Source organism: Salvelinus alpinus, chromosome 10 (assembly GCF_045679555.1).
Source record: "Salvelinus alpinus chromosome 10, SLU_Salpinus.1, whole genome shotgun sequence".
Lineage (NCBI taxonomy): Eukaryota > Metazoa > Chordata > Actinopteri > Salmoniformes > Salmonidae > Salvelinus > Salvelinus alpinus.
Genome location: NC_092095.1, coordinates 49256968 through 49283165, shown reverse-complemented (window position 1 = coordinate 49283165; position 26198 = coordinate 49256968). Strand labels below are relative to the sequence as shown.

At 44.3% G+C, this 26198-nt stretch overlaps 1 protein-coding gene and 1 pseudogene across 1 annotated transcript in view; one reads left to right on the top strand and one right to left on the bottom strand.

Moving 5' to 3' along the window:
- LOC139532141 (low-density lipoprotein receptor-related protein 1B-like) overlaps nucleotides 1-26198 on the bottom strand; it is a 208340-nt gene that overhangs the window by 135092 nt on the left and 47050 nt on the right. The gene's annotated exons all lie outside the window — the stretch shown is intronic.
- LOC139531404 (piggyBac transposable element-derived protein 4-like) lies at nucleotides 8569-25163 on the top strand (annotated as a pseudogene).

Genomic DNA, 26198 nt, shown 5'->3' with positions numbered 1-26198 from the left:
ATAGGGAATAGGGTGCCATTTGGCACACACTGGCTTCCTGCTGTTCTGTCAGCATCTCTCTACACCTATTTTGTATTTATTGATTGGTGGAAAAATTTGAGTGATTTATACTCTTGCACAACATGCGCGCCATTGCCACAAATTGCAATGACTTCAATAGCCAAAATATCATTCAAAAGCATTTATTTCCTCATTAACCTGTCAGCGGCTAACCTTGGGAGTGTGAAGCAGAGTTATATCTATTTATGTCAAGCAGGCTAGATCGCTAGAGCCATCACACACAGCATTAATGAATCAATTAGTCAGTGAACTTCACTTTAAAACTTACATGCATTCACTTTGATGCGAGTCTAGCTTTTAAACACACTCCTTTCTGTACTGAAACATTTCCAGGTCAGCTCTATCCCATCTCCCACTGATTACAAACAGCCTCTTCATTCTCCCATGATGCCTCACCAGGACCACTAGGGAGTTGACCAGAACTCATAACAACTTTTCCTTCTGTGAAAAGCAATAGGGCTGTTCTGGTGGTGTTTGAGTAATATGGCTGTCCCCCAATTCCCATCGTCTGTACTCCCCACAGAGATGGCGATGGTCCCCCACATGGATGGACATGGATGTGGGTAAGGGCTCCACTGCTGTGAGGAATTGTATGGGTGTTTGTGTAGACTGGGTTGATTGTGCTCAGTGTTGCTGTAAAGGTACAGTAGATCATAGTGACCCCCTCCTGGTGGTGAGATGGATCACCTCGGCGGGCCAGCGTCCCAGACCTCAGCCCCACAGCAGCCCCATCAACCCCAGGCAGACCCGACAGCTCTATATCTTGTTTACTGATTCACATAGCAAACACCTGTGTCGGGTCCTGTGTCTGGTCTCTGGTTAGTGGAGCACGACGGTGGCGGAATCACCTTGAGGATTCTCCTGTGTGAGTTATGTGGCTGTAAATTTACCACAGTGCCATGGCAGCGGAGCGCAGGGGAGGATCCCACACTGTCAGGTGTCTTGTTTAATGGCCTGTTTCACAGTCAAACGACATTATCAGGAGTAAGAAAGGCAAATAATGCCTAGCGTTCCTTGACTTTTCACTATATTTTCACTGAAACTTAACTTTTTCCAGAATATAATCTGTAAATCTAAACTAGTCCAGATTTGTGTATATATTGGATAGAACGCCCACACACCACAACTATGGCTTCTGGTTTAGCATGTGAATGGAGAAGAAGCTTGTGGATGTGGTTCCTAGGGATTAGTTCATTTTGCATTCCACTTTTTTACATATCATATTTGATTGGTGAGTTTGTAAATTACCTTTTTGCTTCAAATGTCACACGACCTGAGGAGCAGAAGACCTGTAACTGACGTTTCAACCGCGGTGGCAAACGTGAATGGCAATGGCGCCGACTTCAGTCCAACTGTTACAGAGGCTCATGTGGTCACACTCCCCACAGATCTTCAGAACCTCCGTACGATTCTGGTCTGGGAAATTACAGCTACCATTGCCACTCAGCAGAGCTTTCCTTTGTCTAGATACCTACTGAAGGACTTTTCATCACTTTATTACGCCCTATTGATCATTCGTAGATGTAAAGACACTTGGCCCCTTTTCGTTTTTGTAACAGGGACACTGTAGGACACATTGTACGTGTTGCACTGATTGAAGACTCCCTGAGTCAGGACAGTTCCGTTTCATTGTTATGGGGTCTTTGTTTTGGTTGATCTGTTGACCTACTTTACCGTTTTGTGAATGCCTTTTCAAATGTATTTCACTACTGGTGCTATGGAGCCTCTCCGCGTTAGAATAGGAAGGTTTTATGTTATATGCGCTGAAGCTGCGCAAACTTCTTCCTGCTGTCTCCATTCGCTGGGGAAGGAGACTTTGGGTTTGGGTGGGAGGGGACGGGACGGGGAGTGAACTTTTTTGGTCCTATTTTATTATTATTTTAATATTTGTTTTTCTTTTTTATCAGTTTTCTCTGTTATCTTTGCAAATGCTTGGTCTGTTTTCACACCTTTTTCATTTCAATATTTTAGATGGCTAACAACGCTAATAATAGTAATATGGGAATAGGTCGACCTAATCCGATAACCTTTTCATCTTGGAATACTCTTGTCAAGAGGTCTAGGGTCTTCTCCCATTTGAAAAAGCTAAAATCAGATGTGGTATTTTTACAAGAGACCCATTTACGCATTAAAGATCACTCAAGGCTACAAAACTCCAAGTTTAGTCAGGTTTTCCACTCAGACTTTAACTCTAAAGCCAGAGGGGTTGCAAGTAAAATAATACATTTCTCTACTACTAATGTTATGTCAGACAGTAATGGGAGATATTTAATCATAACTGGCACCATTTGGCACACACCTGTAGTACTGGTGAATGTATATGCTCCCAATTTTGATGATGTTGAATTTGATAAAGGATTGCTGGGGAAAATCCCTTCTCTGAACACCCGTCTTTTGATGTTTAGCGGGGATCTGAATTGTATTATTAGCCCGGCTTTAGACCGCTCCAACCCCAGAACTATGTCTCCTTCTGCTATGTCAAAGTCTTTCTCCGATTTTATGGTTTAGAATGGGTGTTTCAGATTTCAGAATCCCCAGGAAAAAGAGTATTCTTTCTTTTCACATGTACACCATTATTTTTCTCGTATTGACTATTTCTTTATTGATCATAAGTTATTTCCAAATGTCACCTCATTCTGAATATTTACCCATTGTAATTTCTGACCATGGACCTTTAGCCCTCGACATAGTCCTATCAGGATAAACTCGTACTCCTCTCTGTTGGAGATTCAATTCTCTTCTCCTGTCTGACGCAGACTTCCGTAACGTTATCTCCACTTCTATTGATAATTTTCTTTTTTCAAATCAGACAAGCTCAACATCTCATTCTCTCTTATGGGTATCACTTAAGGCCTATCTTAGAGGAGTATTATGTATTACTCTTCTCATTTAAACAAAACTCGGAAAGCTAAACTAGAAGAACTCTTAAGCCATCCTTGACTTAGACCATCAATATGCCCTGACGCCATCTCCAGAGCTATATAAGCAACGCTTGAATTTACAATCTGAATTCAATCTCTTGTCCACTACAGACGCGGAACGGTTACTATTGCATTTACGTGGTATGAACATGGCGATAGGGCAAGTCGTCTGCTCGCACACCAATTAAAACGCAGAGCTGCTACTCGTCTGATTCCCCAAATTAAAGATTCCTCTCATAGCTTGATTTCTGACCCTATGGGGATCAATGACACCTTCAAGTCTTTCTATTCCTCCCTGTATACATCTGAATTTCCATCAGATACTGCTAAAATGACTACATTTTAGGGTGAACTGGAGACTCCCACAGTTGAGGCTGAAACTGCAAATGACCTTGATTCCCCTCTCAGCCTTGAAGAAGTTATTCAATCTATCAAGTCAATGCAGAGCAGCAAAGGCTCTGGGGCCTGATGGGTTCTTTAAGAAATTCTATACCAAGTTAGCCCCTTTACCTTTATCTATATACACTGCTCAAAAAAATAAAGGGAACACTTAAACAACACAATGTAACTCCAAGTCAATCACACTTCTGTGAAATCAAACTGTCCACTTAGGAAGCAACACTGATTGACAATACATTGCTAATGCTGTTGTGCAAATGGAATAGACAAAAGGTGGAAATTATAGGCTATTAGCAAGACACCCCCAATAAAGGAGTGCTTCTGCAGGTGGTGACCACAGACCACTTCTCAGTTCCTATGCTTCCTGGCTGATGTTTTGGTCACTTTTGAATGCTGGCGGTGCTTTCACTCTAGTGGTAGCATGAGACGGAGTCTACAACCCACACAAGTGGCTCAGGTAATGCAGTTCATCCAGGATGGCACATCAATGCGAGCTGTGGCAAGAAGGTTTGCTGTGTCTGTCAGCGTAGTGTCCAGAGCATGGAGGCGCTACCAGGAGACAGGCCAGTACACCAGGAGACGTGGAGGAGGCCGTAGGAGGGCTACAACCCAGCAGCAGGACCGCTACCTCCACCTTTGTGCAAGGAAGAGCACTGCCAGAGCCCTGCAAAATGACCTCCAGCAGGCCACAAATGTGCATGTGTCAGCATATGGTCTCACAAGGGGTCTGAGGATCTCATCTCGGTACCTAATGGCAGTCAGGCTACCTCTGGCGAGCACATGGAGGGCTGTGCGGCCCCACAAAGAAATGCCACCCCACACCATGACTGACCCACCGCCAAACCGGTCATGCTGGAGGATGTTGCAGGCAGCAGAACGTTCTCCACGGCGTCTCCAGACTCTGTCACGTCTGTCACATGTGCTCATGTGCTCAGTGTGAACCTGCTTTCATCTGTGAAGAGCACAGGGCTCCAGTGGCGAATTTGCCAATCTTGGTGTTCTCTGGCAAATGCCAAACGTCCTGCACGGTGTTGGGCTGTAAGCACAACCCCCACCTGTGGACGTCGGGCCCTCATACCACCCTCATGGAGTCTGTTTCTGACCGTTTGAGCAGACACATGCACATTTGTGGCCTGCTGGAGGTCATTTTGCAGGGCTCTGGCAGTGCTCCTCCTTGCACAAAGGCGGAGGTAGCGGTCCTGCTGCTGGGTTGTTGCCCTCCTACGGCCTCCTCCACGTCTCCTGATGTACTGGCCTGTCTCCTGGTAGCGCCTCCATGCTCTGGACACTACGCTGACAGACACAGCAAACCTTCTTGCCACAGCTCGCATTGATGTGCCATCCTGGATGAACTGCACTACCTGAGCCACTTGTGTGGGTTGTAGACTCCGTCTCATGCTACCACTAGAGTGAAAGCACCACCAGCATTCAAAAGTGACCAATACATCAGCCAGGAAGCATAGGAACTGAGAAGTGGTCTGTGGTCACCACCTGCAGAACCATTCCTTTATTGGGGGTGTCTTGCTAATTGCCTATAATTTCCACCTTTTGTCTATTCCATTTGCACAACAGCATGTGAAATGTATTGTCAATCAGTGTTGCTTCCTAAGTGGACAGTTTGATTTCACAGAAGTGTGATTGACTTGGAGTTACATTGTGTTGTTTAAGTGTTCCCTTTATTTTTTTTGAGCAGTGTATAATGAATCACTTGAACGTGGCTCGTTGCCACCTACCCTAACAAAGGCTTCAATAGCGCTTCTCCTTAAGAAGGGGGAAGACCCCACTTCCTGTTCTTCATTTAGGCCCCTAAGCCTCCTTAATGTGGATGTAAAAGTGCTGGTGAAGGTGATAGCGAGGCGTCTGGAAGTAGTCTTACCAGGACTCATATCACAGGAACAAACCGGCTTTATAAAGGACAGATATTCATTTTTTTACATTTGGACGCTGTTTAACCTTATTTATTCTAAACAATTCTCCAACTCCCCTGAGGTGGTAATCTCCCTAGACGTAGAGAAGGCATTCGACAGAATTGAATGGGAGAACCTATTTGCTGATCTTAAAAAATGTGGATTTGGAGACAAATTTAGCTCATGGATCTGTCTCTTGTATACATATCCCCAGGCCAGTGTATGTACCAATGACACCTGTTCTGATTATTTTGCCCTGGAATGTGGGACACGCCAAGGCTGCCCACTGTCCCCTTTATTATTTGCCGTCGCCATTGAGCCCCTTTCAGTAGATTTACGGGCGTCCTCCTTTTTCCAAGGTGTAACACGGGAAGGAGTTGAACGTAGGTTATCATTATATGCAGACGATTTGTTACTCTATGTAAATAACCCTTTAACCTGTTTATCTTCTATCCTTTCTATTCTGGAGAACTTTACCTCCTTCTCCGGTTACAGGCTGAATCTCTAGAAAAGTGAGTGCTTCCCAGTCAATCCAGAAGCACTATAGCTCCAGCAGACAGACTTTCCCTTTCAGCTTAGCCGCTCTGGTTTCAAATACCTTGGAGTAAATGTAACTCGTTCATTACATGCTCTTTTTCTGCAAACTTTTCTCCCCTTCTTGCACAAATGAAAACACATTTTCAGAGATGGGGTAGCTTACCACTATCACTTATAGGAAGGATTAATGCTGTAAAAATGAACAGTTTACCCAAATTCCTTTATCAATTTCAATCTATCCCATTGATTTGACCAAAGTGTTTCTTTAAGTCAACCAATCAGGCTGTTACCACATTTATCTGGGGAGGAAAGGTACCCAGAGTCAGTAGATCTTTATTTCAGTGATGTTTAGTGGAGGGCTGGCACTACTCAACTTTATATACTATTACTATTATTATTATTTATATATTATTACTTCTAACCCCCCCCCCTTAAAAGAGTTAGATGCACTATTGTAAAGTGGTTGTTCCACTGGATATCATAAGGTGAATGCACCAATTTGTAAGTCGCTCTGGATAAGAGCGTCTGCTAAATGACTTAAATGTAAATGTAAATGTACTGGGCGACCATTTTCAGAAATTGCCATTCTGGTTACATGCTCCAGATACCCCATTGTGCCACCTAGAGGCACATTCTTGTATTTCTGCATCTCTACCTGCTTTACTCTGCTCTGCTCTTCTCTCCCAACATCCCCCTCTCGCTATACTCGCAATCCTGTAGTGCTTTCCACACTTAAGATTTGGTACCAGTTTCGACAGCATTTTTAATTGTCCTCTGCATCTACTATGGGTCCTATTGATTAGAATGACTTATTCCCCGCTTCCCTAATAGATCATGCTTTCTCTCACTGGACAAGGAAAGGTATTAAGTCCTTCCCTAATAGATAATGCTTTCTCTCAATGGACAAGGAAATGTATTAAGTCCTTTCCTAATAGATATTACTTTCTCTCAATGAACAAGGAAAGGTATTAAGTCCTTCCAAGACTTATATGTAAAATTAATATTTTCTAGTTTTCCCAACCTGGCCTCTAAATACTCTTTGCCTCCTTCTCACTTTTTCCGTTACCTTCAAATTAGGCATTGTGTCTCCTGACAATTTTCTGGCTTCCCTGCTCCACCCCCTTGCCAACCCTGGGATGGCATATTGACTCTATTATCTCGACAGAAAGCAGTAATTTGTCAGATCTATCTGTGTATTTTGTCATTGGACAAACACTCCACCAACAAAACTAAATCTGCTTGGGTGTTGAATTTACACAGGAGTGGTGGGATGAGGGGATTGATAGAGTATTGGTTGTTCCATACAATTTAAGGTTTTACATAGAGTGCATTTGTCCAAATCCAGATTGTCTGAAATATATCCAAATGTAAATGAAGAGTGCGATAGATGTCATGTCTCACCATGTGACCTTAGTCACATGTTCATTCAATGCTCTAAACTACAAAATTACTGGCATTCTATTTTTAAAACTGTATCTGAGGTGCTTGAAATTAACCTGCAGCCATGTCCCTTGAAAGCTGTTTTTGGTATTCCAGAAGTTCTCCTTGGATCCCAAACATGCCCATATTGTTACTTGTACATCCTTATTAGCTCGACGTAGAATTCTTCCCAGTGGAAGTCTCCTCAGCACCCCTCTACTTCTCAATGGCTCAACAATGTAATGTTCTTACTAATGCTTGAGAAAAATAAGTATTCCGATGGAGGTTCCGATGATACATTGGTTATAAAATGGCAACCATTTATATCATACTTTAATGGCTTGCAGAGGCTTCCCTCTGATGAGATGCTTTAAGGTTTCCCAGTAGGTGTTACCAGTAGTCATTACATAATAGGTACAGTCATCAATATAATGCTATCCAGTCCAAGCAAGTTTGTTTACTGATCATTTATTTCTTTCTGTTTTTGTATTTTGAATCTGTATTGAGTTGTTTGTATATTTTTTCCCCCTGTATCTTTGCTTGTTTATTTGTTGTGATATCTCTGTAGAATTTTTGTTTTCTAGGACCAAATTGAGGGAGGGTGTGGGGTGGGTTGGCTATATGGGGTGATCAGGGTGGGTGGCTAGGACGGGGTTGGGGGTGGGTGGTTGGGAGAGAATCGAGGTGGGTGGACTGAGGTAGGGCGGAGAGGTAGGGAACGGACTAGGGGGCTTGGGTTTATGTGTTGTGTGGAGGGAGGGAGGGATATGGTAAAATCTTTGTACTTACATTAATGTACATTTAGTAAAACTTGAACATTTTTATTTTATTTTTTAAAACACACCACAATTATCTAAACTAACATTAGGGTGATGAGATATTCCCAGTGCATTGTAATGTCTCGTTTCCTTGGAAACGTGCATTGCATCTCTCCTGCTTTGCCTCTCATTGAGAGTGCATGGCTGTACTCTTGAGTCTTAAAACCCTCTTGTTGTGTTCCGGTCGAATTGGACCGATTTACAAGTTTTCTCTCTGAAAAATGTAGTTCATTTAATCTGATTGTCATAAATTTCCATGACTTTGTCCACACAGTGCATCTGAACACTCTGAACAACACTGAACACTCTCACTCCCCTTCTTGGCTTCCATGGCAACCCCCACGGGAACCTTTCCCAAATAGAATCTTTCCCCCACGGGAAGCACACCTGTTGGCATTCTCACAAACAATCGAAACATTGTTTCAATAACATATAGAACTTTTCTCGCAGCTCTGGTATATAAAGCTTTTTTGAGTCCTTGCTCACAATTCATTCTGTGGCAGCACAATGATCAAACGATATACTGCATGTGAGGCTCTTGATCATATCTTTGATCATGACACTGGTGAGGAGGAGAGAGGCCAGGAAACTGACAGTGAAGATGCATTAGAGGAGGAAGTGTCAGAAGTTGAAGACAACACAGAATATGATCCAGACCAAGAGACAACCGATGTGGAACAATCCAGTGATAAGGAAGAGGGCCCTGTTGAGGTTGTTGTTACATTCCGGTCAAAGAATGGGAATATGTCCTGGTCTTCATCCCCACCTGAGAGGAGAGGTCGGCTGTCGGCTCAAAATGTTATCAGGATGATCCCAGGCCAACGAGATACACCATATCCCGGGTTGATGACATAAAATCCTGCTTCGAACTGTTCCTGACAGAGTCAATCAAAACTATAGTGATCAACATGACCACCTTGGAGGGGAGACGCGTTTACAAAGACAACTGGAAAGAGGTAGACCGGACAGACGTCCAAGCATACGTGGGCCTCTTGATTTTGGCTGGTGTATACAGATCCAGAAACAAATCTACCACCAGTTTATGGGATGCAGAGTCTGGTCGGGCAATTTTTCGTGCCACTATGTCACTCCAGACATTTCACGTGTTGTCACAGGTGATTCGCTTCAACAACCGTGATACAAGACCAGGCCGCCGTCAACAAGACAAGCTGGCAGCTATCAGAGAGGTTTGGCACAAGTGGGTGGAGTGCATGCCATTTATCTATAACCCAAGTCCAGACATCACAGTGGATGAGTGTCTGGTCGCTTTTAGGGGACGCCGCCCATTCAAACAGTACACGCCAAGCAAACTGTCTAAATATGGAATAAAGATATGGGCAGCATGTGATGCCAGAACAAGTTATACCTGGAACATGCAGGTTTACACGAGGAAACCTGCTGACGGTGTTCCCGAAAGGAACCAGGGGAACTGGAAATGACTGCAGGTCTCCAGGGGCACAACATAACATGTGACAATTTGACCATGGTGGGGACGGTCAGAAGGAACAAGCCTGAGTTGCCTCCTGCCTTACTCACTACCAAAGACAGGGATCGTTTTTCCTCTAGATTTGCCTTCACCGATACACACACTCTTGTGTCCTACTGCACGAAGAAAAATAAGAATGTGCTCCGGATGACAACTCTGCACAGGGGTGCCGCTATGAGTACCAGGGAGGACAAGAAGCTCAACGCTGTCCTGGATTACAACCGGAACAAAGGGGGAGTTGAAAACCTTGACAAGGTATGTTACTTTTTATCTTTGAAGTCTCAAGTACTTTTTTTCTATTACCAGATTGTTTTATCTGCACCACAAAAAATAAGACATGTTGTTGTTTGGTGAAATGCTCATTGAATTTGTGAACAATATGGAGTCAATTATATTCATTGGTGTAGAAAAGGCCCATGGAGTTGGTGGAAGAATCCTTTATTTCATGGCCACTTGCTCAGCTGGGCCAGGGGCGCTTTAATTAGGTCAGGTGGAAATGTCCGACAGATCTCAACTCCATAAAAGGAGGAAATCGCCATAGCCCAATCTCGCTGCTTTCTCTTCCTTAACTCCGTCTAATCCAGAAGTTCTGTGTGTCCATGAATCCAAGTAAGTCCACCGAATCTGTTACCTTTCATCTGAACTATCTGTTGCGATCGGCAGAGTGGGCCATCAGTTATTGCCGTGGAGCATGGCTTGGAGCGTACGCTTCAGACCTATTGTGTAATGTGAATGGTCAATGATCACGGCCCTACGGATCATCACAGGCCAATTATGCCATCGATATATGGTTAATATGTAATGAAATTACATGTATACATGAAGACACTTGAAAGGGTGAAATATGAAACGTCATTGTTTGCTGAACTGATCGATTCTGATATCAAACTAAAGGGGATTATAGATTGAATAACCGATCACTGTTTGTATTATTCTTCTCATGATTAAATGACTCAATGATGATTTCTATTGACGTCTTAATGAACTGGATTGCTGAATTCCCTAATTATGTTAATAATGAATGATTGTTATGATTTGATCTTTGTGATTATGAATTTGATTGGATACAGGCTGACGAACGATGTCACCTATTGGATGTTCAGGTCCGAAGAGATCTACAGGAACTGGAATTCATTGCCAAGAAGGGAATTGGAGGAGGCACGGATGGTCTTATCCTTCCTGGAGAAGAACGAACAAGGAGTTGACCTGACCACCCCTCCACATGGACCTGACCTGTCTGCCTTTCTTTCCCAATCTGCTCCTCTGGTACAGCATGGCACACAGTCCCCGGAGGCTCCGAGGTCAACAGCCAACACGGAGCACGGGGGACAGGCCACTCCGCCAATGCCCTCTATGCCAGTGACACAAGTTAGCATTCCTCCTTCATCTAGACAAAGTATCACTCCTTCGACCTTTCCGCCAATTACCAACCAAGGCAAATCGTTCCTCTTGTTAAGGGCCTGGGCCAGGCCAGTCATCAAACAGGTGGAAGGGCTCTCACTCAATTCCGGCTGCCACCAATGGAGGGTCTGGGACAGTAGGGGACAGGCCCAATGAGGCCACAGTGAGCTCATCAGCAGTCCCGGGATTATCCTTCATGCAACCAGAAGAGGGAGCCAACATTATGAAACTGCTAGTAACCTCAGCCTATGGAATTCCCAGACCTCAAACTGCCATACTTTGAGAGCGGAAAGGAGAGTGAATTTGTGTTTTTGGAAATGGCATTGGAGAGCCTACTGGATATTCACAGTCATCTGTCAGAATGCTACAAGTACCAAGTACTGATGGATCACTTGCGCTTTCCCAGTGCATACATGCTGGCCCAATCCTTTATGCACTCCGCAACACCACACCATACACTCTCCAGGCACTGAAAGTGAGATATGGTGAGCCACGCCAGCTAGTCCAGAATGAACAAAACAACATCCTGAACACGTCTCCAATTAAAATGGGAGACCATACTGCCTTCCAAAAGTTCTCCCTCGCTGTTCAATCGCTGACATAAATGCTCCAATCCGTTGAAGGAGAAGACAGGAACGAGCTGAAATGTGGCTCCCACATGAACAGGCTTCTTAGCAAGCTTCCAGACTACCTGAGAGACAGTTTCATTGAACATTGTTTGAAGAAGGCCATCCTGAAAGAGGGCTCGAGAAGCACCTATGCCCTCGGAGACCTGGCCGCATGGTTGCAGGTGGAGGCGAGGGCGAAGAGCATCGCTCACCAGGCCACAATCTCAACCATAGCCTCTGGGGGAAGGAAGGAGTTTGAACGCCAGGAGGGACAGAAAAGGACAAATTCCACTACCATGTACTTAAATAGTGAAACTGGGGAGGAACCCGTGAAGAAGACCTCTCTCAAGAGCAAGAACATCAAATTCCAGCCTTACTGCCCCTATTGCAAGAGTAAGGGGCACTTCCTTGGCTCATGCCCCAGGGTAAAGAAGCTTACTCAACCTCAATTGAAGGCCTGGATCACTTCAGGCGAGCGATGCTACAAGTGTGCCCGTAGCCATAAGGTGGAGACCTGCACATTGAGGAAACCCTGCAATTGCTGTAAGGAAATCCATCTCACAGTGTTGCATGATGTAATTCCCCAAGCACAGAAGGAGCAGAGTATGCTCATGGTAGGAGCTGCAAAGGAGCTCTACCTTGACCAGATGAATCGGTCTCCACGGGTCATGTTGAAGGTGGTCAAGGTTATTCTGCAAGGTGAAGGGAGAGGCATTGATACATTTGCCGTTCTAGATGATGGGTCTGAAAGAACAATCATTCTCCCAGCGGCCACCTGTCAGCTTAACCTGGAGGGGACCCCCGAGACCCTTCATCTCAGAATGGTGCGACATGATGTTATCCAAGTGAAGGGCTCTGCTGTGAAACAGGGACGTGGCCTATAACATCACCAATGCCTTCACAGCTGATGGCCTGAATCTCGCAGAGCACTCCTGCCCGGTAAGTGTTCTACAGAAACAATATCCTCATCTCCGAGGATTGCCTCTTCCTAACCTGGCCAGGGCTGCGCCACTCATCCTGATTGCGTCAGACCACCCACATCTCGTCACCCCGACTGAGCCTATACGAGCTGGACCAGAAGGAGGGCCCGTTGCTGTCCATACATCCTTGGGTTGGGCTGTGCAAGGTCCAGCCCATCTACTTCTCTCCACCCAAGCTGTACAGTCATAGCAAGTCCTCTTCACCAGAAGCAATCTAGCTCCATCCTCCTGTCCAGCCACTGACCTCCTTCGAAATGTGGAGATGCTCTGGATGATGGACACCTTCTCCAACCGGAAGCGACAGGAAGTCACACGCTCGAAACATGACTCCTATACATTAGACTTCATGGAAAAGCGCACCACCACCATTTGAAATGGATGGCGTTCAGAGGTACGCAACCCCACTGCTACGGGTCCCCAACCTTCCTCCTCTGGCAACCTCGACACGGGCTTTACTCCCACTACTGCGTGGAACGGAGCGATGCATGGTGAATAATCCTGAGCTTGCTGAAGTTCATAACCAAGAGATTCATAACCTTGTGAAGGCAGGCTATGTCACCAAAGTGACAGCTCATGAAGAGGGAAACCCACTCAGCGAATCCTGGTATATCCCTCGCCATGTTATCCAGCAACACGGTGGGAAGTACCGACTTGTCTTCAACTGTTCATTCCAAGCTGCAGCCTGAATGACTGTCTACTCCCCGGACCAACCTTAGGTCCTTCCTTGCACGTTGTCCTTCTCCGGTTCCGGCAGCACTCCACAGCCATCAGTGGAGACATCAAAGCCATGTTTCATCAGATTCGTCTGCTGCCTTCCGACACCACACTGCTCCGGTGCATAGGGCGAGATATGGAACGAGACGCAGAGCCCACAATCTATGAATGGCAAGTACTCCCATTTGGCACCACCTGTAGTCCTTGCTGTGCCATATACGCTCTGCAGAGACACGCACGGGAGCACCCAGACAGTGACCCAGAAGTATTGCATTCAGTGGAACATGCCTTCTATGTGGCTAACTGCTTACTGAGCGTCCCATCCACGGCTGAAGCGAAAGCACTCCTTGATAAAGTACGGAATCTCCTGTCCAACGGGGGATTTGAGGTCCGACAGTGGGCGAGTAACAGAGCGGAGGTTATCCAGCACCTCCCGCCACCAGCCAGGTCCAGTAGCAGTGAACTATGGCTATCGCAGTCTGGTGCTAACCCACAAGAACCCTCTCTAGGACTGAGATGGAGCTGCATACCGGATACCCTGGGGTACAAGCACCGCTCAGCCCTGAGTACCGAAACCCCCACTCTGCGTTCCATCTATCGGACCCTGGCCAACCAATACGATCCCCATGGGTATATCCTGCCATACACAACCCGGGCCAAAGTCTTAGTCCAGGACCTGTGGCAGACCAAAAGGGCCTGGGATGAACCGATCCACACAGTTGACCTAGTGGAACAATGGATCTGTTGGGAAACAGAGTTATTGGAGCTCTCTGAAGTCCAAATGCCAAGATGTTATGTACCACCCTGTGCTGACCAAGTGGGATCGTGTCTGGAACTGCATGTGTTCTGTGACGCTTCGGAGCAAGCTTATGGGGCGGTATCCTATCTAAGAGTGGAGGATAAGGCAGGCCACACCCATGTCTCCATTGTCATGGCCAGGTCCAGGGTCGCACCCAAGAAGCAGTTGTCAATGCCTAGGCTGGAACTCAGTGCTGCCCTTTCCGGAGCCCAGTTGGCCTTTACCTTGCGAGCCGAGCTCAACTTGCCAATCCAAAGGGTCATCTACTGGAGTGATTCGACCACAAGTCGGAGTCCTGCAGGTATAAGGTGTTCGTCGGAACTTGCATTGCGGAAATCCAAGACCTAACAGAAGTCCAGAACTGGAGGTATGTTGACAGTGTAAACAATCCTGCCGATGACGTTACTCGTGGTAAAACCCTTGAGGAACTGGCTCAACCCCATCGCTGGAGCTTGGGATCACCATTCTTGTCCCAACCAAAGACCGAGTGGCCGACAGCCCCCAGGCGTGTGGCCCCTCCGCAACCACCTGAAGCTCATGAGTTAAGGAAGTCCGCCCAATAACACAGCATCTCTACAGAACCAACAACAGCTCTCACTGACGTAGCAAAATCCCAAACACATGCCGGATCTGATCGCCGCCACAAACCAGATCTCAGATGGGGTGGCTTCCATACCCACCTCCCTCGCGGCAGAGACACTACTCCTCCAGCATACTCAAGCAGTTAGCTTCCCTGAGGAGCTAAAAGCTCTGAAAGCCGGTAGGGAAGTGGCTAAGGTCAGCCGTCTTCTCTCTCTTGCCCCAGAATATAACCAAATCCTCAGAGTGATCAGAGGCGGAGGGAGGCTGCGCCAAGCAGAAGTCTTGGATCCCGATGCTATCCACCCAATTATCCTTGACTCCAGACACGCTATTACCAGCCTCCTCAACAAGAGTTATGATGAGAGGCTTCTCCACCCAGGGCCAGAGAGAGTCTATGGGGAGATGAGGTGGAAGTACTGGATACTTGGAGAACGAGGAGCCATTCGTAAGCACCAATACACCTGCGTGGAATGTCAGCGATGGCGGGCCGGAGCCACTGTGCCCAAAATGGCAGATTTACCCGCTGCTCGCTTGCACCTCCTCAAACCATCCTTCTGGTCAACAGGAGTAGATTGCTTTGGCCCCTTGACGATCAAGCTAGGTTGTCGAGTGGAAAAGCGCTGGGGCATTCTATTCAAGTGTTTGACAACTAGATGTGTCCACCTGGACCTACTGGAGAGTTTGGATACTGAAGCCTTCCTCATGGCCCTACGGCGGTTTATCTCCCGACGGGGGAAACCCTACGAGATCCTGGCTGACAGGGGCACAAACTTCACGGCAGGAGAAGCCAGGTTGGAGGAAGCCTTCCAAGCCATGGAACCCAGCCTCCAGGATCATCTGATGGACCAACAAATCTCATTCAAAGTCAACCCTCCAGGAGCTCCTCATTTTGGAGGAACATGGGAGCAAGGATCAAATCTGTAAAGATGGCCTTACGAGTCGTCCTGGGGGACCAAACTGTCAGTGAAGCTGTCTTGCGGACCGTCCTGATAGAGGTGGAAAGGATACTGAACTCCAAACCCTTGGGATATCTCTCTGCAGACATCGCTGACCCCAATCCGGTTACACCGAATATGCTCTTGATGGGACGCCGAGATGCGTAACTTCCTCAAGCCATGTATGCTGATACCAACCTCGTTGGCAGTCGCCGGTGGCGACACAGCCAGATCTTGGCTGACCATTTCTGGGCCCGATTCATTCGGGATTACCTACCAAGCCTACAGCACAGAGGGAAATGGCGTAGAGAAATGGCCAGTCTGGAAACTGGCCAAGTAGTAATGACAGTGGACCCTCAGCTGCCTTGAGCCTCCTGGTCGGTGGGCCGTATCACTAAGACCATGCCTGGGACCGATGGTCGTGTTAGATCAGTGGAGATCCAGGTAAAGAACCGGACATATATCCGGCCAGTTGCCTGACTAATTCCTCTCCCTGAGATGACAGAGGACGGGGAGAAATTAGCATTTTTGAGGAGTGTGGAAATTAACACATTTCCGGGGTGGCTGTAGAAAAGGCCCATGGAGTTGGTGGAAGAATCCTTTATTTCATGGACACTTGCTCAGCTGGGCCAGGGGCGCTTTAATTAGGTCAGGTGGCAATGTCCGATAGATCTCAACTCCATAAAAGGAGGAAATCGCCATAGCCCTTAACTCCGTCTAATCCAGAAGTTCTGTGTGTCCATGAATTCAAGTAAGTCCACCGAATCTGTTACCTTTCATCTGAACTATCTGTTGCGATCGGCAGAGTGGGCCATCAGTTATTGCCGCGGAGCATGGCTTGGAGCGTACGCTTCAGACCTATTGTGTAATGTGAATGGTCAATGATCACGGCCCTACGGATCATCACAGGCCAATTATGCCATCGATATATGGTTAATATGTAATGAAATTACATGTACACATGAAGACACTTGAAATATGAAACGTCATTGTTTGCTGAACTGATCGATTCTGATATCAAACTAAAGGGGATTATAGATTGAATAATCGATCACCGTTTGTATTATTCTTCGCATGATTATGATAAATAGTTACGAGCCTAAATGACTCAAGGATGAATCCTATTGACTTCTTAATGAACTGGTTTGCTGAATTCCGTAATTATGTTAATAATGAATGATTGTTATGATTTGATCTTTGTGAATTTATGAATTTGATTGGATACATGTTATGACTTTGATTGGATACCTGTTATTCTGTTTCCTTTGTTATGCAGCACAGACTACCCAGTAAATATACCACTTTATGGTTAAAGGAATTCCTGCCTCAGTCTCATCCATTCCTCTGTCACCTGACCCGTGACCACCTGATCACCTTCACTGTCAGTCATCCTACCTGTCTAGCTACCCGCACAGATTGAAATAATCTTTCAATTTGAATATGTAAATATGTTTTAGATGTGATAAATTAAAACAACGCTTTTGATGCAAGTTTTCACTTTACTCTGCAAGACATGAAACATCACTTGTATGTACTCATTATTTTATTTACTGATTGTTGCACTTTTGTAGGTTACTGGCACATACTCTTCAACATCTTAGACGTGTCGGCCTACAACGCCTTTGTGGTGTAGATGGAGGTGAATCCAGGCTGGAAGCAGGGGAAATTCTTCAAGACGAGACTATTCCTAGAAGAGTTGGGGAAAGCCATGGTGGCACCCCTCATTCAAAGGTGCCAACACCTTCCTCGAACACCATCCTCGGCTGGATTGGTGAGAGATATGCAAGGGCCAGAAGCAAGATCATCGATCGCCAGAGACAGAAGAGACAAAAGGAAGCCGTGCAATCTGTGTGCACCAAGAGATGTCAAAACGAGCATTATGTGCCATAAATGCAGTGCATATATTTGTAAGGCACATGCAACAACCACCACGTATTGTCCAACATGTGCATGAGAACACACAAAATATAACCACCATTGATTGACAGATTGTAAAAAAAATTATGTTTTTGTTATTGTTAGTAATACTGTTATTGTTACTGTTGTTCTTTAATGTGTTCAGACATAAATGTTGTAATATGGTAACGTTTTCATGTGTAGTTTTGGGCCTATGTCCTTTCTTTACTAATAAAATCATACCAGTCAGTTTTGAGTAGGAACACAACAGATGTTATTTTGTGCCACTATTTAAAAATTTGAAATGGTTTCAAAACAAATGTCCTTGTTAAACTTTGACACAAAGTAGTCTGTGATAAATCGCACAATATGTTTCATCTGAGTATTTGTTATACTCAAAATAATCCTTACATTATGCTTTTTTTTTAACTCTCAAACCAATTGTATGAGCTCAGGTCAATGAGGCCTACAGGCCATAAATAGCAAATAGAAGTTCAAAATGTGTAATGTTCACAAGAAGTTAAGTTGATAAAAAGATCTAACACAACATTAGGTGATAAAATATGTGTATTATGGATTTATAATCAGCTATAATGAGGCGGTCATTTTGGACCGGGAACACAGAATTAATTAGCATGAAACGAACACAACAGGAGGGTTAACTCACTGATCTCTTATGATTAGTTGCTAATGTCCCATCTGCTAATGTCATCATCAGACCATAAATAAGCCACTCATGCCAACAGAGTGGAGCTAACACACTTTTGTATCCAATCACAGTGTTTGTACAGTATACTCTTTTAAGAGACTGTTTAGGGCCCATAGACTTAAGGAGTAACTTAAAGACAATGCATTCCCATCCCTTTACAGAAGTTACAATTTGGCTTATTTGACTATTATTCACATTATAGCAGATAATTGGTCCATCTGGATGTATTTGCTATAACGTCTTATGCTCTAACGATCTAACGATACAGCATAAAGCAGTAAACAAACTTTGACTTGTCATCTTTTTTCTATTTGTCATGCCTTAACAAAATAGATGTGCTTATTTTCCTTCGGCTCACTTCTCTACACGACAGGATCCATTAAGTGCTCTGTCTGTAGCCTCACTGACTCTTTAAATTGGCAGTTTATTCTGTGTCTTTTAATAAAATGGCAGTTTATTCTGTCTTTGTACGTTCCTATTCTTAACTCTATTCTGTGAATGCAGTATTTATTCAACTGCTTTGTATTCATCAGAGGAGAAACCGGGTGAGAAAACAGGGAAAAGTGGGCAGAGCGGAATACTGTAGTTGATTATTTCCACTGGGAGATGAAAGAGTTCACAGTGAGGCTTTTTATAAATCTCTTTTCTGCAACACCTGCAAAGTTTTTTTGTTGTGTTTTAAGTGTTTCACAGAACAAGTAAGACATATGGCAGCCTTCAAGGTTAAGTTGTAAAACGATGTATACTTTGTAGGCATTGTACAATAGCCATAGCTGTTTATGAAACATTTGTCATAGCTTCCTGCAATTATTGCATCATTCTGCTTAACAAAGTCAGAGTGAGATCTTGCTAAAGACGTTTCCTTGAAAGAAGTAGCCTAGTCCTAAAAATAGTCCTCAGTATCATGAATATGGTAATGTGATTGCAGTGTCATAGCACATGATGAATCATTCAAACGATCAAAGACGCCGTTCAGGTTTGTAGAACAGTCTTTTACACTAAGGTTGATTGAGGACTCTTTAGCCTTGTTCACACCGCAGGTCTTAACGCTCAAATCCGTTTTGTTTTTCAAATCAGTTTTGGAATACTGACTGTCCAAACAGCAATTTACAAGTGACCACATCGGATTTGTGTGTTTTCAGACAGCAGTCATTTGCTAACTTGACTACAAATCAGATTTTACCGTTCAGACAAGTCGCATGAATAGGAATCAGATTTGTATCTGATTTCAAACCACCTACGAAGATGGTTTGAAATATATCTTGAAATATCCAATTATATGTGCTTTTTGGCAGTTCAGACTGCAGGATTGGATTTGAATCACTTAAACTGCCAGTATGAACAAGGCTTTATTGTAACGAAGGAATTCAATTCATATTTTTTGCTGCTATATATAGAAATGTAAACATTATGATTGATATACAAAATATATAATCAAAAAATTATGTGGACAAAAGAAAAGTTGTTCTTTGTCCCTCTTGAGCCACCGTAGCAACAACATAATCAGAAACACTTCCTCAAAATAGTCAGAATTATTCTAAAATACACTACAGTGGCTTGCGAAAGTATTCACCCCCCTTGGCATTTTTCCTATTTTGTTGCATTACAACCTGGAATTAAAATAGATTTTTGGGGGGGTTGTATCATTTGATTTACACAACATGCCTACCACTTTGAAGATGCTAAATAATTTTTATTGCGAAACAAACAAGAAATAACAAAAAAACTGAAAACTGGAGCGTGCATAACTATTCACCCTCACAAAGTCAATACTTTGTAGAGCCACCTTTTGAAGCAATTACAGCTGCAAGTCTCTTGGGGTATGTCTCTATAAGCTTGGCACATCTAGTCACTGGGATTTTTGCCCATTCTTCAATGCAAAACTGCTCCAGCTTCTTCAAGTTGGATGTGTTCTACTGGTGTACAGCAATCTTTAAGTCATATGACAGATTCTCAATTGGATTGAGGTCTGGGCTTTGACTAGGCTATTCCAAGACATTTAAATGTTTCCCCTTAAACCACTCAAGTGTTGCTTTAGCAGTATAATTAGGGTCATTGTCCTGCTGGAAGGTGAATCTCCGTCCCAGTCTCAAATCTCTGGAAGACAGGAAACAGGTTTCCCTCAATAATTTCCCTGTATTTAGCGCCATCCATCATTCCTTCAATTCTGACCAGTTTCCCAGTCCCTGACGATTAAAAACATCCCCACAGCATGATGATGCCACCACCATGCTTCCCTGTGGCGATGATGTTCTCGGGGTGATGAGAGGTGTTGGGTTTGAGCCAGACATAGCGTTTTCCTTGATGGACAAAAAGCTACAAACAAGTAATTTTTTTAATTTCACTTCACCAATTTGGACTATTTTGTGTATGTCCATTACATGAAATCCCAATAAAAATATATTTAAATTACAGGTTGTAATGCAACAAAATAGGAAAAATGCCAAGGGGGATGAATACTTTTGGAAGGCACAGCGCATTCGGAAAGTATTCAGACCCCTTGACTTTTCCACATTTTGTTAAGTTACAGCTTTATTCTAAAATAGATTAAATCGTTTTTTTCCCCCTCATCAATCTACACACAATACCCCATTTTGACAAAGCAAAAACAGGTAAAAAAAATGTTTTTGCTAACTTAAATATCACATTTATATAAGTATTCAGACCCTTTACTCAGTACTTTGTTGAAGTCCCTTTGGCAGTGATCATAGCCTCGAGTCTTCTTGGGTACAAGCTTGGCACACCTGTATTTGGGGAGTTTCTCCCATTCTTCTCTGCAGATCCTCTTAAGTTCTGTCAGGTTTGATGGGGAGCGTCTCTGCACAGGTATTTTCAGGTCTCTCCAGAGGTGTTCGATCAGGTTCAAGATGTTCGATCGGCCACTTAAGGACATTCAGAGACTTGTCCCGAAGCCACTTCTGCTTTGTCTTGGCTGTGTTCTTAGGGTTGTTGTCCTGTTGGAAGGTGAACCTTTGCCCCAGTCTGAGGTCTTGAGCACTTTGGAGCAGGTTTTCCTCAAGGATCTCTCTGTACTTTACTCCATTCTTCTTTCCCTCTATCCTGACTAGTCTCCCTATCCCTGCCATTGAAAAACATCCCCACAGCATGATGCTGCCATTATCAAGCTTCACTGTAGGTATGGTGCCAGGTTTCCTCCAGACGTGATGCTTAGAATTCAGGACAAAGAGTACAATCTTGGTTTCATCAGACCAGAGAATCTTGTTTGTCATGGTCTGACAGTCCTTTAGGTGCCTTTTGGCAAACTTCAAGCGGGCTTCCACTTACTGATGAGTGGCATCCGTCATTTAAGTATGATGGAGGCCACTGTGTTCTTGGGGATCTTCAATGCTGCAGACATTTTTTGGTACCTTTCCCCAGATCTGTGCTTCGACATAATCCTGTCTTGGAGCTCTACGGACAATTCCTTCGACCTCATGGCTTGGTTTCTGCTCGGACATGCACTGTCAACTGTGGGACCTTATATAGACAGGTGTGTGCCTTTCCAAATCATGTGCAATAAATTGAATTTATCACATGCATTCTCCAATCAAGTCATAAAAACATCAAGGAAGATCAATGGAAACAGGATCCACCTGAGTTCAATTTCGAGTCTCACAGCAAAGGGTCTGAATACTTATGTAAATAAGGTATTTCTGTTTTTAATTTTGAATAAATGTGCACAAGTTTCAAAAAACCTGTTTTCGCTTTGTCTTCATGGGGTATTGATGTATACTGTGTACAAAAAATGTATACAATCAATTTTAGAATTAGCCTGCAACATAACAAAATGTGGAAAAAGTCAAGAGGTCTGAATACTTTCCAAATGCACTGTATACAAAAGTATGTGGACACCCCTTCATATTAGTGGATTTGGCTATTTCATGGATGCCTGTTTTCCAATAAGTCAATTCGTCAAATCTCTTCCCTCCTAGAGCTGCCCCGGTCAACTGTAAGTCCTGTTATTGTGGAAATGTCTAGGAGCAATAACGGCTCAGCCGCAAAGTGGTAAGCCACACAAGCTCACAGAACGAGACTGCTGAGTGCTGAAGCGCGTAGCGTGTAAAAATCGCCTGTCCTTGGTTGCAACACTCACTACCGAGTTCCAGACTACCTCTGGAAGCAACGTCAGCACAATAACTGTTAGTCGGAAGCTTCATGAAGTGGACATGAATGAGCAGCCACACACAAGCCTAAGATCATCATGCGCAATGCCAAGTGTCGGCTGAGGTAGTGTAAATCTCGCCGCCATTGGACTTTGGAGCAGTGGAAATGCATACTCTAGAGCAGTTATTCCCAAACTGGCTGCCAGTAAGTTACCGTAAAAAGAACCGGACGTTTCTGTACAGTGCAGGTTGCAAAGGGAGGAAATATAGCTTTCGTAACCTGACATAGTCGACAGTATTATGTGTTATTTTGCAAACCAAAGAGATATTGTTTTGTTTGCTATTATACTACAAGACTACATTCAGTGATTTCCACTATTATTGTGGTGGTAATGCAATGTCTTACACAAACAGCATCTTCAAATTTCATATATACATTTGGGTTGTGAAGCTGTTGTTTACAATGGGTTATTAAGTTTCTAGATTGAAATAGCAATGTAATAACACAATATATTCAAAACGATGTACAACCATAACATTAGTGTACTAAATGCTTATTCCTCCTGGACTGCAGCTATTGGGTTACAGTCTAAAGTAAGACGCCACAGACAGTTAAATACAACATGAAAGGGAATTCTGGCTCTCTAAAGGAGTGGTTCCTCTAGGACAGGTATTCTCCCCAGGGGTACGCGCAATGCCATCAGGGGTACGCCAAATAAAAATGTCATTCCCATAAAAAATATGTTTCACATTTTCAAACAGTCCATTTATATTTTCCAACGGGGCTATACATTTGGGTGAGTAGCCTCGTTTCACTGCCAAAAATAAAATTAAACCATATAGCGAAATAACAACACAATGTCCAATACAGGTAGCCAAGCCAAATAATTGACATCCAATCACATTAACCGCTACTCTCTTGCAGGAATTCAACTAACGGTCCATATGTAGCCAAATGTTTGCTCTGAAATAGATAAATGGTTAAAAAAAAAGTAAGGCCCGCGTCCATAGAGACACATACCAGCTCTACTGGTAGTACTGGTACTACCAGCAGTACTGCACCTACACCTGTCGATGACACAAGTTGTTCTGCTTCCACGAGCACATCCAACGCTAGCATCAGTAATTCTACATTTGTTGTTAGCCCAGCTAGCATGGACACTGACAGTTGTGAATCTGATGCAGCCGAAGAGCTACTGCCCCCTTACCCGGGAAAGAACCAAACAACAGACAGGGACGTTGGACCATCGAAGAGGAGCAAATAAGATGCGAGTAGTGCCTTTCCTCAGCCACGGTGTGTTACATGTGCAAAAGTACTATCTCACAACTCGATGAAACCTTCACTCTTGCGCAGACATTCAGAAACAAAACATGCCAATTCGAAAAATTAAGGCACGGGAGTTTTTTGAGCGAGGATTAAGATGACTTTCGAGTAGTAAGACATGTATAAAAGCAACAGATACCATCTTTAAGAAGGGGCACGAAGCGTCTTATATGGTGAGCTACCGAGTGGCTAGGACAGGCAAGCCCCATACTATTGTAGAGGACTTAATTCCTCCTGCTGCCGTGGATATAGCTGGGACAATGCTGGGGGAAAAGGCCAAAAAAAACTATACAGACAATTCCTTCATCAAACAACACCGTTTCACGACACATCAGTGACATGGCAGGGGATGTTTTGAAACAATTATTGCTTCGCATACAAGCCAGTGACAGCTGGATGTGTCAACAGACATGGCGTCAACAGACGTGGCGGGCCTGGCACAGCTCCTGGTATATGTCCATTACGTTTATGGGGGGTCAATTAAGGAATACATTCTCTTCTGCAAACCACTGGAAACCAGGACAACAGGAGAGGATTTCTTAAAATTACTGGACAGCTTTGTGACATTAAATGGACTTTGGTGGTCAAGATGTGTTGGTATCTGTACTGATGGCGCAAAAGCCATGACAGGGAGACATAGTGGAGTGGTAACGCACGTGCAAGCAGTTGCTCCCGACGCCACTTGGGTACACTGCAGCATCCACCGAGAGGCTCTTGCTGCCAAAGGAATGCCTGACAGCTTGAAAGACGTTTTGGACACCACAGTGAAAATGGTTAACTTTGTTAAAGCAAGGCCCCTTAACTGTTGTGTATTTTCTGCACTATGCACTATGCACTATGCACTATGCAATGGTTTCCCAGAAGAGGGGAGGCTGTTATAGCAGCAAAGTGGGGACCAACTCCATATAAATGCCCAGGATTTTGGAATGAGATGTTCGACAAGCAGGTATCCACATACTTCTGGTCGTGTAGAGTAGATCAAGAAATCTGTCGTTCATTTTGAAGTTTTTGCAGAGGAGTTGCGCAATTTTATAGCGAAGATGTTTGGTGCAGTATTTCTCAAGTGAAAAAATGTGCATGTTCCCACTGCTACTAGGAGTGGTACTATTGACCAATCACAGGCAAAGTTGCGTAGACTTCAGGTTAAGGAACTTCAAATTGCCTCAAGAAAAAAATGTGTGCACACGAACAGATGAAAAGTTATTTCCCCAATCATCACCTAATTAAATCACCAGTTAACTTTTTTAAAATTATTTAAATGTTTTTTTGAGCTTACAGCACCTGCTATTTCCAGGGGGTCTCCTGTCACAGTACTAACCAGGCCTGATCCTGAACAGCCATGTTCATGGTGGTATGGCCACAAGTGTATTTCTTTACCCCGTTTCCTCCCCAAATTAGATCCCGTGGCTCATTTCTGCAACTCCTCAATGGGCTCGGTAGAGGCGAATGACGAGTCACACATCCTGCGAAACATGACCCGCCTGGCCGCCTACTTGTTATCACACTGCTCGCTTAACCCAGATGTCAGCTGCACCAATGTGTCGGAGGAAACACCGTTTGACTGACGACCGGAGCAGCCCGCAGGCCACCGGCCTTGTCACAAGGAGACGCCAGAGCCTGATGAGCCAAGGAAATCCCCATCGGCCAAACCCTCCGCTACCGCGGATGGCCCTGGGCCAATTGTGTGCCGTCCTATGAGGATCGATCCCCAGACTGTAGTGGCGACTCAGCACTGTGGTCAAATCAAATCAAACTTTATTTGTCACATGCGCCGAATACAACAAGTGTAGACTTCACCATGAAATGCTTACTTTACAAGCCCTTAACCAACAGCGCAGTTCAAGAAGTGTTAAGAAAATACTTACCAAGTAGACTAAAATATAAAGTAATAATAAAAAGTAACACAATAAGAAAATCAATAACGAGGCTATATACAGGGGGCACTGGTACGGAGTCAGTGTCTGGGTGTGAAGTGACTATGCATAGATAATAAACAGCGAGTAGCAGCAGTGTACAAAAGGGATGGGGGGGTCAATGTAAATTGCCCCGTTGGCGATTTTATTAATTGTTCAGCAGTCTTATGGCTTGGGGGTAGAGGCTGTTGAGGAGCCTTTTGGTCCTAGACTTGGCACTCCGGTACTGCTTGCCGTGCGGTAGCAGAGAAAACAGTCTATAACTTGTGTGACTGGAGTCTCTGACAATTTTCTGGGCTTTTGACCACTGCACCAACCCAGTTTACTATTAGGCAACTAATTCATCCTCTGTTTGAATCAAGTAGTTGATGGGATAATTTTGTTGGCTAGTTTTCATACTAACGATAGTGAAACTTTATTCACAACTTATTATTGCTGTCATGAGACATTTATTTCGGAATCTGTATTTGTCACACATTGCGGAGTAGGATGCCATGTTAATGTGTGTACTTTCACTGTATTGCTATTTGGAATGCTTTCCAAGTCTTCACAAATAGTGGTGTGTCATCAACTGTGAAACGAACTCCGATGATGGGGCCTGACCTGTCCAGCTAAGTCACACACTTTCTGGTGGAGGTGATGGAGGACTCCACAATGGGACAGCTGACCATTCTAGGCAGGGTACTC